The following is a 16184-nucleotide window of genomic DNA, read 5'->3' as shown; positions in this document are numbered from 1 at the left end:
TCTGGGAAGCCTAGGTGGCTCAGTTAGTTAAGAGTCCAACTCTTGGGATCCCTGGGTGGCGCAGCGGTTTGGCGCCTGCCTTTGGCCCAGGGCGCGATCCTGGAGACCCGGGATCGAATCCCACGTCGGGCTCCCGGTGCATGGAGCCTGCTTCTCCCTCTGCCTATGTCTCTGCCTCTCTCTCTCTCTCTTGCTCTCTCTGTGTGACTATCATAAATAAATAAAATTTAAAAAAAAAAAAAAAAAAAAAAAAAAAAAAAAGAGTCCAACTCTTGGTTTTGGCTCAGGTCCTAATCTTATGGGTCATGGGATCAAGTCCCATGTCAGGCTTTGTGCTCAGTGGGTAATCTGCTTGAAGATTCTCCCTCTGCCTCTCCCCCAACTCCTATTCACTCTCTAAATAAATAAATAAATAAATAAATAAATAAATAAATAAATATAAATAAATAATTTTTAAAAAAGATAACTAGGGGTGCCTGGATGGCTCAGTCAGTTAAGCATCTGCCTTTGGCTCAGGTAGTGATCCCAGGACTGGGCCTGAGGTGGGCTCTCTGCTTATCAGGGTACCTGCTTCTCCCTCTCCCATCCTTCTTGCTTGTAAGTTCATTCTCTCTCTCTCAAATAAATAAAATCTTTAAAAAAAGGTAACATCCAATGTAAAAAATAATGTATATGTACATAATATGTATTTATATTTAATATATAAATTGTTTATATAATATAAATTTATACAATAAAATTGTTTATTTAATAATATATAACTTATAAATATATGTAATATACATGAATTGTTTTTATATAAGATGTTGGCCTGTTATGTGTGTGTGTGTGTGTGTGTGTGTATGTAAGTATTCTAAGAAGATCTTCTGTAAAATAAAAGTGAGATTAAGTACAGTACTCATGTTAAAACAATGTGAGACATTTAAAACTGGGCTTGCCATTTCTCTGGCAGGAAAAGAAATTTAGCCAATTTAAGATTGAAAAGAAAAATGGGCACTACACAAATATATCAAATGGAAAGTAAAAAATAAAGTAACTGAGTCCAGGAATTCCAAAAGCAGCTCAGTGAAAAAAGAGAGACATGAGAGGCCAGATGAAAAACAGATCCTAGCTTTCCTCAGAGGTTAGGTCTCTGAGTTGGGCAAGAGGAGAGTGGTTTGCAGGGCACAATATATGTCAGACAGTCCTGAAGTACACATTCATTTTTTTTAAGATTTTATTTTTTTGAGAGAGAGAGAGAGCGCACGAGCACACAAATAGGGGAAGGGGCAAAGGGAAAGGAATAAGCAAACTCCTGCTGAGCAGGAAGCCCGACACACAGGGATTGATCCCAGGACCCTGAAATCATGACCTGAGCCAAAGGCAGATAGATGCTTAACCAACTGAGCCAACCAGGCTCCTCTTGAGGCCCACATTCTATGGATGACTCTGCTTTGGGCCCCTTGACTAGATCATGACCCAGAGATTCCCATACCTTCTGGATCTCTTTGAACAGAACTTCTATTCAGATCTTTAATCCATTGGTTCTCATTCACCCCATCCTACACTCCCCATTTCATGTCTGTAGATTTGGAACAAAATATGTTTCTGTTTGCCTCTGCAGACTTTTCCCGTCTTTGGACATTATCCTTAGTTATTCAGTCACTGTGCCAGCCTGATCTCCCCAGCTAGAAGTTATCTCTCTACAACTCACTTCCAGTCTCCCTGGCTCATAATACCTATTGATGAAATGTGACATGATACAGTGAAAGGAAGTTTTAGAGTCACACAGATCTGGGTCCACTTCTACTTCTTTCATCCTTGTAAACTCACTGTCTAGATTTACAATAATTTTTAAAACCTGACTTACTGTCACATCACACTTGCTCAAAGTTGTAGTTATTATTATTATCTGAATCGCATCCAGGCTTGACATTTCATTCCAAACTATTTTTTTGTCATTTTTGATCTTCTGTGAAACCAAGTTTAAAAAATCTGTCTTATTTTTTTATTAATTGATTCAAAAAGTATTTTACTGTATGACTACTAGGATGTCAGCCTCTGTGAGAGGCACTGGAGATGCAGCAAGGAGCAACACAAATATTCAGACATGGGTGCCTACCCTCATCAAATCATAGCTGTTAATGCTATGGTAGTTAGCACATGAAGTAAGGGGGCCTAACTTATTCTAGGCGAGGAGTAGGTCAGAGAAAATTCTAAGAAAAGTTTCTTCAAGCTGAGACCTAAAGTAGGAGTAGAATGAGTTATTCAAGCGAAGAGAGCAGAAAGCAACTCAAGAGGAAAGAACTATGTGTGAGAAGGCCAGAGAGAGAAAGATTTGGCACATCTGAGGAGCAGAAGACAGTGTGGCAGGCCAAAGTATGATATTCATAGGGGAAAACAGTCACTGTTAAACAGATAAAGGGCAAAGCAGTCAAATTTGAACCATAGAAGGAGTGTAACAAGAAACCATTCCCAAGTGTCTGGATTTCTCAATGAGCCAATGAAAAAGGTAGCATAATATCTTCAAGACAGAGTAAGAATAACAGGTTTCTTGCACAAAATTGAGCTGTACATGGTGAATGTCACAGCAATATTGGGAAAACAATTATGTTCTAGAGAGTTCCTATTTTGTAAATATATCTCAACCCATTTTAGGGACACTCTAAGGCAGCACCGGGCAACCAAGTAATTCTCAGCCACCATGTGTCAGTCGACCTCATAATTTTCTAGCCACAAAATCCTTCCCTCTCTTGTGCTCCCATAAAAACACGCTCCTAAACCTCTTTTAACTTTTTACAAGCTTGACTGTAAATACCCACTTATTTGTGCATGTTCTGATGTAAACTGGGACTGTGTTATTTTCAGTGTCTAGAACAGTGGGACACAAATTAAACATTCAGTAAAAAACTATATTCATAAATTTTCTCCCATGCCTGCGATTTCATTCACCTCCTACTTCCTTTTCTGTGAATAACTTACCTCTCAGATAAATAGATGGCCTTTCTGTGTATTTCCTCAAAACCTTACTCATCACCATCTCTTTTTTTTTCTCATCACCATCTCTATCCACCTATATCGTAGTTGTCTCTTTTCTTCTCTCTACCCATCAGATAGACACAAAGAATCACATCTATTGTATTTACTCTGCCCCTAGGACCAATAGAGGATGCTTAATAAATATGGGTTAATTAACCAATGTGTAGAATTTATTTTTTTTATTTTTTTAAAGATTTTATTTATTTATTCATAGAGACACACAGAGAGAGAGAGAGAGGCAGAGGCACAGAGGGAGAAGCGGGCTCCATGCAGGGAGCCCGACATGGGACTTGATCCCGGGTCTCCAGGATCCCTCCCTGGGCTGACGGCAGTGCTAAACCGCTGCGCCACTGGAGCTGCCCCAATGTGTAGAATTTATGAAAAATGAATTTGCTCATAGGCCTATTAGCCTCATGATCATTTTATAGACAATGAGATCTGTCCAGTCAGCAAATTCAGACCAGTACTACATTTAGAACTCACAAAGCCTGAGTTATAACTATGGAACTTATCCCAAATTTGTCCTATTCTCTATGGCAGACATTAAGGAAAGACTTGGCATTTAGATTTTTGTTTCTTTGTTTTATTTTGGTTGATTCTGTAATGGAAAATGCTTTGGCATTAGTATCAGCCATTAAAAAAAAAAAAAAGAAGAAGACACAAAGGTAGAGTAAGTACCTAGAAAAGGTAATAAAGCAAGAAGCTGAACAAAACCTCTTCATCACAAAAGAGCAGGAAACAGCAAATTAATCCTAAGGCTCTCTGGGGGATGAAAACAAGTGAATAAATGCTAACAATGCTACAAAATATTCAACAACCATTAGCCTGAATTTGTTCTTTTAACAGAAAGAATCAGTCCATTGTATCCTAGCAGGGTTTGCCTGTATGTACAACATGGAACGTTCTCTGGGAGGATCACATGATCACATAGATTTGGTCTGAATGCTTCATCTTCTGCTGTTAACATGTGTGGTAATGAAGACGCTGATTCCACCTTCTTAATCCCATACTTTTCAAATTTGTTCAGCCTCAGAAACTTTTTTTTCTCTTCCCCTTAATACCAGTTAATACTTAGAGAAAGTAATATTCCCCCAAACGCCCTTTGGAAAACACTCATGTATGCAGTGGGAGACAGGGAGTGGATAAAAGAGAAAATTTATCCCAAAAGGTATGTACCAGTAGGTCTCTAACCACATGCAAATGTAAAGCCTGTCTGATAGAGCACTCTACTGTCTTCAATTCTGCTATTTGAGATATTTCTGTGTCTCCTAAAATCAAGACAAGTTAGTCATAAGGAGGACTGTAGGGGCTACCATCCTCCCTAAAAATGAAATGAAGCTAGTTTGATATGAAGTTAGAAATTCCAACAGCTTTAATAATACAGTTTCCATTGTCAATCACATCTTTAATAGATGCATAGCCCCCAGCAACCTCCTAGTCCGTTTTTTGGATGCTTTGTACAAAATGTGCTGATAATTTCTTCTTCTCCCTTGCTGCTTTAACTTGGTGTGACATTGTCTATTTCAAACATGTGGCTAATGACATTTCTGGCAGGAGATACAGAAAGGCCTATAGAAAAAAATGACAGTAATCAGGTCCTCTAGATAGGAGCTGTGCAGGTTGCAGACATGGTTTTCCATGACTGAGCTGCAACTTTTAAATCTTAGTGTGGCAGACTGAATGTTAGCAAACCTTCAAAACTCCCATGTTGAATCCTTACTATGATATTAGAAAGTAGGACCTTTGTAAGGTGATTAGGATCAGATGAGATCATGAAAGCAGTCCCAATAAATGGCAGTAGTGTCCTTATTAAGATTCACAAAAGACCCGGCCTCCTCTCTCTGCTCTCTGTTATGTGAGGATACAATGGGAAGATGACAGTCTTCCATAAGTGGGTCCTCACCACAATTCAACATGCCAGTACCCTCTTCTTGGACTTCCAGCCTCCAGAACTGGGAGGGATAAGTTTCTGTTGTTTACAAGCCATCTAGTCTATGGTATTTCTGTTATAGCATCCCAAACAGACTAAGACTTTTAGTAACATAATCTAAAAATGTATTAGTAATGAAGAAAAAATATTTATAAGACGTACCATTTGTAGGTTGATTTTAGCATTTTCCAAGAAGTTTCAGATGTACAGAGCATCAGTAGCAGAGTTTCTTTAAGTGACAAATTGGGAAATTTTCCAAGGTATGCTCAATATTTAAGCATTTTCAACGTCACAAAGGATAACTGATACGCCAAAATACAAGGGGTTGCCCTATGGAAGGTCACAGACAAACGATGGACGCACATATGTAGCCAAATAGTGTTTAATACATGTTCTAATAAGATAAGATCTCATAGATTAGCATCACAAGACAAAGTAATTAACCAAGCTTGGAAAGTCAGAGAAGGCTGTATCGCAGAAAAGACACTAGAGTCAGGTCTTAGAGAATCAATAGATGTTTGTTGGGTGGGTGTATTTGAGAAGAGAATCTCAAGCAAGGGAAATCCCATGGGACACTTGAAACAGTCTGGTTAGTACAAGAAACTGTGAGACAATGAGTAGTGTTGGTTGTTAAGAGGCAAGCAAGGGAGAGAAGGGAGGAAGGGGGTGATACAAGCTTACCTGCTCAATAACATAATAATTTTTACCATTTTAAAACTAAGTCATGTCTATTTTGTCATCATTTAAAATATAAACTAAATGTGCTAAGAATTTAATATAACAGAGGGTTTTTTTAAGTGTGAGTCAATACCAGAACTAAATTGTCTTTTGCCTAAAATCCTTTCTACTAGACAAGAACTTCTGAGTGAAACTAGAATTCATTTCTACCAAAAATTTATTTCTACCAAAACAATTTTAATTTCTTTGACACAAAATGGCAAGTGTTGGGCAGCCTGGGTAGCTCAGTGGTTTAGCACCACCTTCAGCCCAGGGCCTGATCCTGGAGACCCGGGATCAAGTCCCACATCAGGCTCCCTGCATGAAGCCTGCTTCTCCCTCTGTCTGTGTCTCTGTGTCTCTGTCTCTCTCTGTGTCTCTCTCTCTGTGTCTCTGTCTCTCTGTCTCTCTCTCTCTCTCTCTCTCTGTGTCTCTCTCATGAAAAAATAAATAAAAATCTAAAAAAAAAAAAATGGCAAGTGGCCATCTGCAAGGAAGAACAAAGTTCCCATTCATTCAGGCAGTAAGAAAGCAAAAAATCTAAAGCTCCCTTATATCTTATCTTTAAGCCACACGCTCCCAAAAGGCCACTATGTCAGCGTGATGAGAAAGGAATAGTTGTCAGTGAATCCATCAGGGTTCTTTCATTGCAAATAAAATAAATAGAATCTGGTTGTCTTTAAAGCAGGAAGAAATGTATGGGAAAGAGATGGGAAAGCTCAAAGAATTGAAGGAAAAACTAATGCTCCAGATTTCTGAGAACAGCTTCAGGAATCATGATTCTCTGCAAGAACTCAGATCAGTCTCCTCCCGAAGCCCTCATAGGGAAGGAAGAACTGTAACTATTTTAGGCCTTTCTCTTTCCTTTTAAGATTCAAAATCCAGAGCCAGAAGATCTGATCCAGCCAGCTTTTACTCCTTATCTGCCCCTTAGTCAATGGAAGGCAGGGCACCAAAACAAATATGAGGGAAAAATAGTTTCTGTAAGCAAAATAAGGACGCTGATACCTACACGAGGGAGAGGAGACACTAAGCAGAAAAAATCAATAAAAGCCACCCCCTACCCACAGTCCATTACTATTTGTCAGCAAATGGTATCACACACCTAGAAGTTTATAAATAATCGTTCCACTTATTCACTGAAATTCACATCCTGTACACATCTAAATGGGTTGAGATGGAGGAGGTATTTATTACAAGGTAGGGAGGCAGGAGAGTAGAAAAGTTAGGAGCAGAATCTAGGGAGGCAAACTGCAGGACCAAACTTGCTAGGGGAGAGAATTCAGCCAAGTTTCTTAATTCTCTGTGCCTCAGTTTTCATATGTAAAATTAGGATGATGATATTACATGAGGGTCATACTAGGATGGCAATATTAGAGCAGTCAGGAGGAAATAGGAGCCTGAAGCATGTGATGCATTTAGGGCTGTGCTGGCATGCTGTAAGCCTCAATAAACAGGAGTTAGTGTCATCTAGTTGTCTGGCCCTGTGACTCTTACATATAATGCTCTCCCCCTTTAAAAATTTCCTATTCTGATTATTTTCTCTAGATCCTCTTATATGCCATCACAATATCATAACAGAAATTCAGAGTGAGAAGCGTCTTTGTTCTTCTTCACTGTCTTGTTTCTCTCCTACCTAAAAACATAGCCCAGACTCCATTTAGATTTCAAACTAATGTTCTGTAACAATTGTTCAGCATGGGTAGCATTCAAAATACAGCTCCGGTGATTTTTTTTTTTTTTTTCTGAGAGGTATACAGCTAAGGCTAATAGAGGTGCCATTTTCAAAATACATCTGCCCTGGGCAACATAAAAGAATTATTTAAGAGGACACAGGGGATAGGACACACCCTAATATTAAAAGGCCTAGCAACTAAAATTAATTTTTTAATTAATTAATTTATTTATTTTTTATTTATTTGTGATAGTCACACAGAGAGAAAGAGAGAGGCAGAGACACAGGCAGAGGGAGAAGCAGGCTCCATGCACCGGGAGCCCGATGTGGGATTCGATCCCAGGTCCCCAGGATCGTGCCCTGGGCCAAAGGCAGGCGCCAAACTGCTGCGCCACCCAGGGATCCCAACTAAAATTAATTTTACAAGCTCCCACACACACCTATTTTCACTGACTCTGAATTTTCTATCCAAATTACTTTTTTCCCCTTGTACAGGAAGGTCTTAAAAAAATGAGTAGGAATAAGAAAAATCCTTTCATTTGCAAACCAGTGCACAGATGCCACCTGTACCTTTTAAGCATTTAAAGTTACATGACTTTGTCCTTTTGCTGTTTCTTTCTTCTCTGTTTTCTCTGCAGAGCTGGTTGACAATAGTTACGGTGTAAAAATAAAATACCTATTTCCCTTCATCAAATCTCACTGCCTTTTAAATTGTCTTGGATAGTATTCATTTGTAAATGCCATATCTATGAGAACAGATGCCTTGAAATTTGCTAAAGATAACATAGGCTTTCTCTCTTTTTAATAAAAAAAAAACATATCTTCAACATAAGTAAAATAGAGAATGATTTCTAATCTTTGAAAATTTTGTTTAAGTCTCTAAAACACTTATTTTTGTTAACTTATTCAAAGCTTAAAATAGAGGATAAAGTTCTACATTAGACTATACAGTTTTTCTTCAATTACATTCTTGGAATAGACATTTAAAATAAACTTCAAGCTAAAAAATTGTTGGTCAAAATGCTCTAAAAAGTCCAAAATAGTCCATGATTATGTCTTTATTCTCTTACACTTGGTTTAAGAGTTAATCTCCATGAAATCCTCTGAATTATTATAAAAGCAACTGCACTCTTGGCTCATAACTGGTTCTGTTGGCTTATTATTTTAATGCATAATTTTAATTTTAAAGTTCTTTAAATTAGCTTAGCATTATTTACATATTGCATAATTCAAAGACTAAGAAACCAAGATATTCTAGAAGGGGAAATTTTCAGTTCTGTAATTTGTTAATTAGGACCACAGTATCCATATAAGATATCTCTAGGTAATCCAGAAGTCTCTAGAAATAGGCAAATTGTCCCATGTTATCAGAGAAAAAAAAGCTGACAAAATTTTAGATATAACATGACATGATGTCTTGCTTCATACCAGTTTTGCCCTATTCCCTAAATTTTTTGACTTAAGCTTATAATTTAAAAGATTTTTAAAAAGTAATAAAAGGATTTTAAAAGGTGTCTTATCGCAGATCCTTCTCGCTTGTCACAAAAAAAAAATATTCTCATGTATAGTCACACATAATCACAACACAAAAGGAACTTAGAATAAAGATGAATAGATCCATTATTGCCAAAATCTAGGAGGAACTTCTCATAAAGCTATGGCTTATAAAACTGGATAAAGAAAAAAAATCCTTTACCCAGGCTTTGGTTCATCAGACAGAGCAACCCAGAGGGAATGTAGGAAGATATTTCATTTCTCTTCCACTCTAGTGGAATCTGTCCCAGGATCTGTCCCAATAAGAAAACTGGGTGGGCATTCATCTACTAAGAGAATGCTTCTTGGAAATGAACAGAATACTGTTTCCTCACACACTCTCCTTACTGAATTTGGATTTCTACAGGTGTCCAGCACCCCTTTTATAATTTCAGAATTCCCCTATTGTGTGTTATATTAGTTTCCTAGGACTGCAATAGCAAATTAAAACAAACCAAATGGATTAGAACGACAGAAATTTATTCTCTCATGGTGCTGGAATCTAGAAGTCTGAAATCAAAGTGTTGGCAAATCCTTGTTCTCTCTGAAGGCTCCAGGAGAGGATCCTTCTTTACCTCCTCCTAACTTCTGGTGGTCTCCAGCGATTCTTTTTTTTTTAAGATTTTATTTATTTATTCATGATAGACATAAAGAGAGAGGCAGAGACACAGGCAGAAGAAGAAGTAGGCTCCACACCAGGAGCCCAACACAGGACTCGATCCCAGGACTCCAGGATCACGCCCTGGGCCAAAGGCAGGTGCTGAACCGCTGAGCCCCAGGGATCCCCTCCAGCAATTATTTTTATACTTGACTTGCTGCTACATCACTCCAGTCTCTGCATCCATCATCACATGGCATTTCCCTGTGTATCTGTGTCCAAATTTCCCTCTTATAAAGATACTAGTCATTGGAATATAATCCACCCTAATCCAGTATGACCTCTTTTTAACTAGATTACATCAGACTCTATTTCCAAATAAGGTTACCTTCATACATACTAGGGGTTTGGACTTTAACATAGCTTTTAAGGGGACAAAGTTCAACCCACACCATATATGTTCTGGTAAGATACAATGTCTTATCACCCCGAACTGCAGAGGAAGGAGTCGAATTGTCCCCCCACTCCCCATGCATATGATCTGATCACAGCCAAATGGATACTCGCATTCTATAAAGTCTGATCAGGTGACACAAAGGTGAAAGACATTTAAATTTCATTCCCAAATACAGCAGTCTTGCTCTTCTAGCATCCCAATACTTGCACAATTTTTTCAAAATATTAAATCTCTTTTGGCTTAAAATAGTCAGAATCATGTTTATTATTTGGGAAGGACAACTCTCAAAAATACAAATAAGAGAAAAAATAAGGAAGGATGGCAGAGATAAATAACTCCCCTAGAAGGTTAGTCTCTGCAAGAAAAGAATGTGTGGTCTCAGAAAAGCTAAGAAAGCAATAGTCTGAAAGTACGTACTGATGTATATGGAATCAGTTCAAAATGTTAAGGTTCCAGGCAATATGGTTTAAGAATCCTTGTATTTAAATCTGCAAAGCCCTGGGGAATGAGCTACTTTCTTACAGTTGATTTGATACAAGAATAACAAGTAGAGAAGAACCATATGAAATGCATACAACCCTCTCTACTGGTAAACACTGAATCTGGATAAATCTCTCCTACTTTGGGGAAGAATGGATAAATAGATAAGATGCCCTCAAAGAATTAGTGACAAATGCAGAACATTAAAAAGGGACTATCACACTTAAGAATCAGAATATCCTAACTCTGGAGGTGATTTAAACAGTAAAGACAAAAGAAAGAACAAATTTTATAGCACTCCTCAAGAGGATGCCAGGATACCTAACCTTTATGAAAGAAGAGTAGAAAATCAAATGGGAAATAGACTGAGAAGGAAAAAAAGAGCATAATGATGTGAAAATATAACTGATGTAAACAAATCAATGAAATTAAAATTAGATTTAAAATTAAAGATTGGGGACGCCTGGGTGGCTCAGCAGTTGCGCGTCTGCCTTTGACACCAGGCGTGATCCCAGGTCCGGGATCAAGTCCCACATCCGGCTCCTACGGAAAGCCTACTTTTCTGCCTCTTTCTCTCTGTCTCTCATGAATAAATAAATAAAATCTTGTAAAAAAAATTAAAGATTGTATTATAGAATTGACAATGTTATGAAAAAAAATGTTTAGTTTTTTTGTTTATTTATTAGAGAGAAAAAAAGAGATTAAGTACAAGTGGGGAGGGGAAGGGCAGAGAGAGATGGAGAAACAGACTCACCACTGAGCAGGAAGCCTGATTCCAATTTTAAGCTCAATGTGGGGCTCAATCCCAGGACTCTGGGATCATGACCTGCTGAAGGCAGACACTTAACTGACTGAGCCACCCAGGCACCCCAATAGTATTGTGAAAAATCTGACATGAAGCTATGTTAGGTTTAGTTTGGCTTGGTTTAGTTTGGTTTGGTTGTCCAACAAAGCAAAGGTAAATACCTACACCAAGCTAAAATACACATCAAGCTAAATAAGGATGAAATACTGAGTAGAGCTGGTTACTACTCCTAAATTTCACATTTACCATACACTTCTTAATAGATAGAGGTGCCTTCTATAATTAAAATAAGAATTAAGTGAGAAAAAAATTTGTTTCCTCAAACACTACAAATTGTCATATAAACTGACAGTTTGCTATATTTATCTAATACTTTAAATGAATAGCATACAGTTTTATATCTAAATCTTTAGCAAGTCAGTTTGGAAAGATGAGCCTAACTGAACATATATTTGGATGGAAATGAATGAACTAGGGGCACCTGGGTAGCCAGTGGTTGAGTGTCTGCCTTTGGCTCAGGCTGTGATCCTGGGGTCCTGGGATTGAGTCCTACATCTGGTTCCCTGCAGGGAGCCTGCTTCTCCCTCTGCCTGTGTCTCTGCCTCTCTCTGTGTGTCTCTCATGAATGAATAAATAAAATCCTTTAAAAAAAATTACCAGCTCAAAATGTCAATGGTGCCAGGATTGCTACACAGGATGAAGACCTCTGCTTTTTCATGGTTCTGTCTCATGTTCTTCCTTCCTCTTGCCTGTTCTACTCCCTATTTCAATGAAATAAGAAAATCAAGCAGAATCTCCTTAAATTTTCCACCTTCACTTGAGACAGTAAGTTTTATTCTCCTGAGATCCAGGAGGCCCTGTTTGTACATGTGTTACCAAAATGGCCTTGTAAGGAATAGTTTGAGTGTCACAGAGGAGCAGGCAGATTGGCCACTATATTTACTGTGATAGGATCACTCTAACAGACTATTTGATCTGTCAGAACCTTTTCCTCTAACCATCAGAAAGACTCAGGGAGAAACAGGCTTAGTGGGTAGGATCAGGATTTCTTTTAAGAATAAAATACTTGTTAGATATCTAAGTGGAAATGTCAAGAAGCCTGTTGGACATGAGTCTGGGACTCCAGGAGAGATAAAGTTGGAGCTGTAAATTTTGAAATTATCAGTGAATTATCATTTGAAACCATGTGACTGTACAAATTTTCTTCAGGAAATAAGGATAGTTTAAAAACAGGAGGGCTGAGAACTGAGCATTTGAGTATCTCAATATTTAGAGGTCAGGAAAAGGCAGAGGAATCAGCAAGCATTGAGAACCAGAGGCTACACTGTCTTCCAAGAGAAGAATGAAATAGACATTCAGAGAAAGGTAAAAATTGAAGGAACCCTTGAGAGAGAAAGAAAAGGATCTCAGTTCTTGTCTAGAATGGACATTAATTATTTCGCTTGTCTAGCATCCACTCCTAATGTCTTAGTTTAGATACCTTAGAAGCAGAGCTTCAGAAGGAGTTATTTATTATGCTAATTACTCTCAGAAAAAAGAGTGAGAAAAAAAAAAGAAAAGAAAAAAGAGTGAGAGATGCAGGGTGGAACAGGAGGGAAAGAAAATCAAGGTTATGCTCTCTTCTGGAGCTTTGGAGCATTATGTGCATTACTAACTCATTTCCTCCTGAAGAAAAGGGACAGCTCTTTGTCCTCTTAAATCAAATAGCCACTAGATGCATGTTGCTGGAGGAGGGGGTGGTTTACTTCCTGGTTGAGCTGATTCCTTTGGTGGAAAGTATATCTGGAGAAGAGGGAAGCTCTAAGCTGTTAGCCTCCAACTCTCACAGCAGCTCAGGGATGGATGCCCTGGCTTGGTAGAGGGATCCAGAAGGGTCACCAACAGCATCCACTGCACCTTCTTCTGCTGTTAATAGACCTCAGTGTTCCTTCAGGGAACCACTCAACTCCTATTCCAACTTGTTCTGGTGGGGTCACCTCTACTCTTCTACCCTTACTCCAGTGTTCAATCCACATGAAACAAACTTCCTCAAATAGGGTTGTAATTACAGGCTTAGGCATAAGTTCACGACCCAATTTGGAAGAGTGAACACCAGACCCAGAATATTTGCAATTTGACATCACCCAATAACAAGAGTCCTTTCCTTTCTACATTTTGTTGCCAGAGGAGAGCCTTCAGAGTGGATGAATTTTCTTTGATTCCACCTCCCCACAATCCTCTGAGCTCCTCGGGGAGCAATGTCACTTATACCATCGTCAATGCAAATGGCATTTTAAAGAGTTAGTACAGCAGACAGAGAATATTAATGCTGCTCACAAGTGCCAATGTGCACTGCAGACTTTCCCCTAAAGTCTGCAGCCCATCACATGTCTTTATTCATTTAGATCTAATCCTATCAACCGAGAGGACAGGGCACTGGCTTGCTCTCTGCCTTTGTCACTCAAACTTACCTATTAAAAACAATCCATTTTCTAAAGTCGGACAGTGTGGAATTCAGGTTTGGCAGCCAAAAGATAAACTCCTATATACAGAGCATGATAATGAGGAGCCTGCCGGCTTTCTTGCTTGATGGGTTATTCTTATTAAGATAAAATATGTTGCAAAAGCAACTCAGGAATATAGAAAGAAATCAGCTAGTTCATAAAAAGTTACAGGAGCTTAGTCTTTCAAATTAAGGAAATAAATTCAATGAACATGAACTCAAACTCAGTAGAAAAGCATCACCACTAGAAAGTCCTCCTTCTGTTGCATTTTTTCCTGTTGTATTTTTTAATGTTGCAGTATTATAAAGAATAATCTCATAATTGTGTTATGATGAGAATTTAGATGGCTTGATAATTGAATCATCTCTATTAAGCTTTTATGTAATGAATGCTTAATTTGTTGTAACAAAGTCTCTAAGTCAATAATTACCTTAAATCAGTGGAGCACCTACCATGTATAGGCACTATACTAGGTATGGTAGAGGGCATAGGAAAACATAAAATGAAAGACACAGGTCTTGCTGTAAAGAAGTAATGATATATTAGAGAAGACACAAAAACCAGAATGCAAGCATAGCTGGAGTGTCACAACAAAGCAAATGTGTAGATAGTAATCCTAAAGACACTCAAGGTAATAAAAACATGGGAACAGCCCAGATTGAGGCTGGTTGACATGAGGTGATGGGCCTTAAGTTTCAGGATATTTACTTTATTCTCTAGGCAATAAAGATTTAAATATTTGAGCAGAGCAGTGACATAGCGAAGCACTGAAGGAAGGTAATACTGTGAGTGGTATACCTATTGGACTAGAAAGAAAGATTATCCACTGATGGTGTATGAAATTATTTTAGGTGATGCATGAATATGGAATTGAATAATATTGAATTACACAGTGAAAATATGTTCCATTTTAATTTTTTAGAAGATGTGAGGGAGAAAGTTTTGGGTTTGGTGTGAATATGACTTCAATACTCACTAACACTTTGTTAATTCCCTTTTAACAAAAGCAATCACATTCACTTAAATCCAATAAAACTATTTTTGGTAAATTTGCATTTATTTTTCTGTTACCATTTATTTATGGCAAGTGACATTCATTTCCTATTTATGTAAATAAGTAGAATTAAATAATAAAAAGCTTCTATTTAAAATAAAAATAAAAATGATTTAAAGGGGAAATATAAGTATATAATGGTACATGTGTTATATGCATATACGGCAAAATTTAAGAAATGGAATGCAGTTAAGTTTGGAAAACAGAGACCGAGGCTCTAGGAGCCACTAAATGTTCTTTTAAAGAAATACATGTACATGTGCAAAAAAAGTTTGATCAAACATGTTCACACAGCATTATTATAATACAGAAAAACTGACAAAAATTAAATGTTCCTAAAAAGAGAAGAAGTTAAATAAACTATGGCATACCATTCTGGAATACTATGCAGCTGCTCAAAGAATGGGAAAGAAGTGCATATACTTATATGGAAAGATCACAAGTGAAAAAAAAAGCAAACAAAACAACTATAAAACTACATATTTGATATGATCCAAATTCTTTTCTCAACTGTATACATGTATAAGTAAGTGTATATAAATGCACAGAAAGATTGGAAAAATCATCATCATAGTTAATATGATTCATCTTGGAAGATGTGAATATGGAATCCAAGGGAGTAGAGGAGAGAGTCACATTTTCTTTGACATAGTGATGGATTGTTTAAATCTTAAATTCATGTGTTTTTTAATTGTTGTCATAATTCTCTTAAATACTTAAGAGAATAAAAGAGAAATTCAGGTAAATTTCCATCTCTTTTACTCCCTCCCAAAACTATATTAAGACATCAGAAAATAATTTTCAAAGGGAACAAAACCACAAGGACAAAAAGAAGAGACAACTGCAACACAATTTTGAAAGCTAGGTGAGTGGTACAGAGTCTAAAGAAAAAGAATCTCTAAGGAAAGCTCAGTCCTAAACCAGTAGTGGAAGAAGCAAAGAAGAAACCCAGTATGTTTTGCAGAATCTTCTAATTGGCAACACTGGGTCCTCTGGGAATGGATATAGAAGTGAAATTTAAAACAAGAGGATTAAATGAAAGACTATTCAAAAAGTAGAGAGTTTTGAGAATTACATCCTTATCCCTTCCCTATTCCATACAGACAATCTGTACATCATCTCTGCCCCAACACTATAAAGGGGAAATTTCCCCTTATTCTCTAGAGAAAGTAAGAGAGCTTTACTGTCTAGATAGCAGAGAAAAAGTTATGGCTAAGAGTGGAGATAATATATGGAAAGAAAAGAATTCTCTATCAGGAATTCCTTAGATGCAGGGGCCCACTAAGATTGAGCTATAATATGGAGCTCATAGTCTAGAAGCCCCAACTATGTTCCCAGAAGCTTCCTGTCAGCTGTTTATTGCTCCACTCTTAAAGGATCAGCAACATAAGGAAAAAGTTGAAAGAAAGAAAGATAGATAAATGGATGAAAGGT

At 37.6% G+C, this 16184-nt stretch overlaps 2 long non-coding RNA genes across 13 annotated transcripts in view; both read right to left on the bottom strand.

The window, feature by feature from the left end:
• LOC144312693 (uncharacterized) overlaps nt 1-16184 on the bottom strand; it is a 241187-nt gene that overhangs the window by 143042 nt on the left and 81961 nt on the right. The window lies entirely within an intron of this gene.
• The window catches only part of LOC144312695 (uncharacterized), a 45838-nt gene continuing 33917 nt past the window's right edge, over nt 4264-16184 (bottom strand). Inside the window, exon 4 of the long non-coding RNA XR_013378254.1 lies at nt 4264-4587. This is a non-coding gene — a long non-coding RNA (uncharacterized LOC144312695). The remainder of the gene's footprint in view (nt 4588-16184) is intronic.

Source organism: Canis aureus, chromosome 4, assembly GCF_053574225.1.
Source record: "Canis aureus isolate CA01 chromosome 4, VMU_Caureus_v.1.0, whole genome shotgun sequence".
Classification (NCBI taxonomy): Eukaryota; Metazoa; Chordata; class Mammalia; order Carnivora; family Canidae; genus Canis; species Canis aureus.
The sequence above is the reverse complement of the archived record's forward strand: the minus strand, read 5'-3'. Positions and strand labels throughout refer to the sequence as shown.